Source organism: Trachypithecus francoisi, unplaced genomic scaffold (genome assembly GCF_009764315.1).
Source record: "Trachypithecus francoisi isolate TF-2019V2 unplaced genomic scaffold, Tfra_2.0 Contig00111, whole genome shotgun sequence".
NCBI classification, from domain to species: Eukaryota; Metazoa; Chordata; class Mammalia; order Primates; family Cercopithecidae; genus Trachypithecus; species Trachypithecus francoisi.
This window is the reverse complement of record NW_022680477.1, coordinates 93094-97058: the sequence shown is the minus strand read 5'-3', so window position 1 is coordinate 97058 and position 3965 is coordinate 93094. Positions and strand designations below refer to the sequence as shown.

The window sequence follows — 3965 nt, the reverse complement described above, 5'->3', positions numbered from 1 at the left end:
GGAGGGGGGTGTCTGCAGCCCGTTTCCTGTATGGTTTGCACTGAGGGACTTGGAGGGTGGTGTATGCACCTGTTTCCTGTATGGGTTGCACTGAGGTAACTTGGAGGGTGGGGTCTGCAGCCTGTTTCCTGTATGGGTGGCACTGAGGGCCTTGGAGGGTGGTGTATGCACCTGTTTCCTGTATGGGTGGCACTGAGGGACTTGGAGGGTGGTGTATGCACCTGTTTCCTGTATGGGTGGCACTGAGAGAACTTGGACGGTGGTGTATGCACCTGTTTCCTGTGTGGTTTGCACTGAGGGACTTGGAGGGTGGTGTATGCACCTGTTTCCTGTGTGGTTTGCACTGAGGGACTTGGAGGGTGGTGTATGCACCTGTTTCCTGTGTGGTTTGCACTGAGGGACTTGGAGGGTGGGGTCTGCAGCCTGTTTCCTGTATGGGTGGCACTGAGGGACTTGGAGGGTGGCGTCTGCAGCCTGTTTCCTGTATGGGTGGCACTGAGGTAACTTGGAGGGTGGGGTCTGCAGCCTGTTTCCTGTATGGTTTGCACTGAGGGACTTGGAGGGTGGCGTCTGCAGCCTGTTTCCTGTATGGTGGCACTGAGGGACTTGGAGGGTGGTGTATGCACCTGTTTCCTGTATGGGTTGCACTGAGGGACTTGGAGGGTGGCGTCTGCAGCCTGTTTCCTGTATGGGTTGCACTGAGGGCCTTGGAGGGTGGCGTCTGCAGCCTGTTTCCCGTATGGTTTGCACTGAAGGACTTGGAGGGTGGCGTCTGCAGCCTGTTTCCTGTATGGGTGGCACTGAGGGGCCTTGGAGACAGACCTTTCAGCTGGACGTTTGCACCTCTGACGTTGCATTATCTGCACGTAGGGTCCACACAGCTCCATGAGGTGCTTTCGGAAAGCCCCAGCGCCCCGTGACCAGAGTTCACATCGCACAACTCATCACGCCCACCTGCGCCAAGCTGCGGAACGAGAAGCAGGTCACGGAAGCCCTCTGAAGGGTCAGGTCCAAGTTCCCAGGCTGCCAGAAGAGCCACGTCTCAAAGAAGTCGGGCTTCACCAAGTTCCATGCGGGAGAACGTGAAGACATGGGGGCGGAGAAGGAGCTCATCCCAGATGGCTGTGGGGTCGAGGGCATCCCCAGTCGTGGGGACAAGTGGCGGAGTCTCGCTCTGTCGCTCAGGCTGGAGTGCGGTGGCGCCATCTCGGCTCCCAGCAACCTCCACCTCCCACGTTCATAGCCGTTCTCCCGACTCAGCCTGGGATTGCAGGCGTGAGGTATTTTTTTTTTTTTTTTTTTTGAGGCAGAGTCTCGCTCTGTCGCCCAGGCTGGAGTGCAGTGGCCGGATCTCAGCTCACTGCAAGCTCCGCCTCCCGGGTTCTCGCCATTCTCCCGCCTCAGCCTCCCGAGTGGCTGGGACGACAGGCGCCCGCCACCTCGCCCGGCTAGTTTTTTGTATTTTTTTTAGTAGAGACGGGGTTTCACCATGTTAGCCAGGATGGTCTCGATCTGCTGACCTCGTGATCCGCCCGTCTCGGCCTCCCAAAGTGCTGGGATTACAGGCAGGCATGAGGTATTTTGTGTGTGTGTGTGTTACGTACATTTTACTACAACTGAGAAACACCGGGTGCCGGACACCGTGGTTGACGCCTGTCATTCCAGCACTTTGGGAGGCTGAAGCAGGCGGATCCGTTGAAGTCAGGCGTTGAAGACCAGCCTGGCCAACACGGTGAAACCCCATCTCGACGAAAACACGGAGGGAAACGCGTCAGGACGTGGCAGATTCAGGGAAGGACACGGTACGATTTTGTGGCTGGCAACGGGGTGCTTTCCAGGGAACCTCCACTCCCGGAATGGAGACATCCGTGCCGACGACTCCATGGTCACTGCCATCTGTGCGTAAACCGCTCCTGACACGTGTTCGACGGGATTACGTGAAAGCAACGGGGTCGTGATTGATCACGTAATGTCCCAGCCCTGTGGCTCATCTATCACCAGGAGTATATTCATTATTCAAAGGAACTCCCTTCTGTAAGAATCGATGTCGGCAACGAAGCCACAAGACGTCCAATCCTCTGCGGACTCCGACAACATCATAAAAGACGAATGCTAAATCCCCTCCACCCGTGATCAGCGGCATAATAAGACCCATTTATTTACCTGTCAAAGCCCTGGCACGATTTCATTTTACAGAAGGATAATGGAATACATTTTCGAGTCCTTATTTTATCGTTGCACAAAACGACTTGTGCGTGTTTTAAAGGAGTCGTGAACGCTGAACTGTGACACCGACGTTTATGGGTCGACAGCTCCGTCCAGGGTGAAGGGCAGAATCTAACACAGATGTTCGCCCGCACGGCAGGGCCTTAAAGATGGTCACTGGGGTGCAGTCCAGCTGGGAGAACCCCGAATCTCTGAGAACTCCAAAACCCTGTTCAGAGTCATCGTCTTTGCTTTATTTATTATAATGTTTTGTATGTTGTATTTTTTTTGTAGAGACGGGGTCTTGCTATGTTGCCCAGTCTCAAGAGATTCTTCCAATCAGGCTCCCAGTTAGCTGGGATTATGCGCCCAGGCCCCCTCACCCACCTCATTTTATTTTATTTTATTTTGTTTTGGGGAGACAGAGTCTCGCCGTGTCGCCAGCCTGGAGGGCAGTGGCATGATCTCGGCTCACGGCAACCTCCGCCTCTCAGGTTCAAGAGATTCTCCTGCCTCAGCCTCTCCTGAGTAGCTGCGATGACGGGTGCCTGCCACCACACCCAGCTAATTTTTGTATTTTTTGCAGAGACAAGGTTTCATTATGTGGGCCAGGATGGATCTCTTGATCTCGTGATCTGCCCACCTCGGCCTCCCAAAGTGCTAGGATGATAAGCATGAGCCACCGTGCCCAGCCACAATCTTTGTTTTTTTTTTTTTTTTTTGAGACGGAGTCTCACTCCGTTGCCGGGGCTGGAGTGCAGTGGCGCGATCTCAGCTCACTGCAAGCTCCGCCTCCCGGGTTCCCGCCATTCTCCTGCCTCAGCCTCCAGAGTAGCTGGGACTACAGGCGCCACCACCTCGCCCGGCTAGTTTTTTGTATTTTTTTAGTAGAGACGGGGTTTCACCGTGTTAGCCAGGATGGTCTCGATCTCCTGACCTCGTGATCCGCCCGTCTCGGCCTCCCAAAGTGCTGGGATTACAGGTTTGAGCCACCGCGCCCGGCCAATCTTTGTTTTAATACACCTGCTGTCGTCCATGAGGCTTGCATGACGCAGCTCTTGGTAAACCGCAGCCCAATAAAACCTGAAGTCGTCTCATTCCTTGTCCCTGTTTTCCTCGTAATTTACCTCGAGTGAAATGCAGGAAAAAAAAAGAGAGCGAGAGACCATCAACACGTACCCAACACATGACATTTGTTCACTGTGATTCTTGTTACGGGACCATGAGGTTCAAATGGTCACTGCACAGTAACAGACCAAGATGCCGAGACAGCAGGTTTTGCAGCAGAGAGAACGTTCGGTGACCGCCAGGCCGATGACTGAGGAGATGGAAGGAGACCTTCCAATCGCCCTCCCGGAGGAGTTCTGGGCTGCAGTTTTTCACAGGATGGTGGAAGGCGAGGGGCTGGAAAATCAGGGCCATTGATTCCAGCAGCTGCTTCATGGATACAGAGGACTCGGAAGACCCTCTCCAAAGGGAAAACGTAACCCTTCCCAGTGCTTCAGCTGTCATCTGTAGAGGAGGGAAACTGGAATCTCGGGTCTTTGTGGCTCTAGGACAATGGGCACCAACAGTATGAGGAAGCAGGTCAGAGAGGAATGGCTCTGTTCCATTTCTCCCCCTCCCTCCTTCCCTGGCTAGTTGCACAACAGGTTTCAGGAGTTCCGTGGACACTGAACCCAGGTTTAGCATCTACTAAGCAATGCCTGAGGCAAGAAAAATTGCTTTTTGTCCTTTGTGTCTGGGATGGCTCCCATAGT

At 54.1% G+C, this 3965-nt stretch overlaps 1 pseudogene; it reads left to right on the top strand.

Moving 5' to 3' along the window:
- The first annotated feature begins 721 nt into the window (after positions 1–721).
- LOC117099384 lies at positions 722–822 on the top strand (annotated as a pseudogene).
- The last annotated feature ends 3143 nt before the right edge of the window (positions 823–3965 follow it).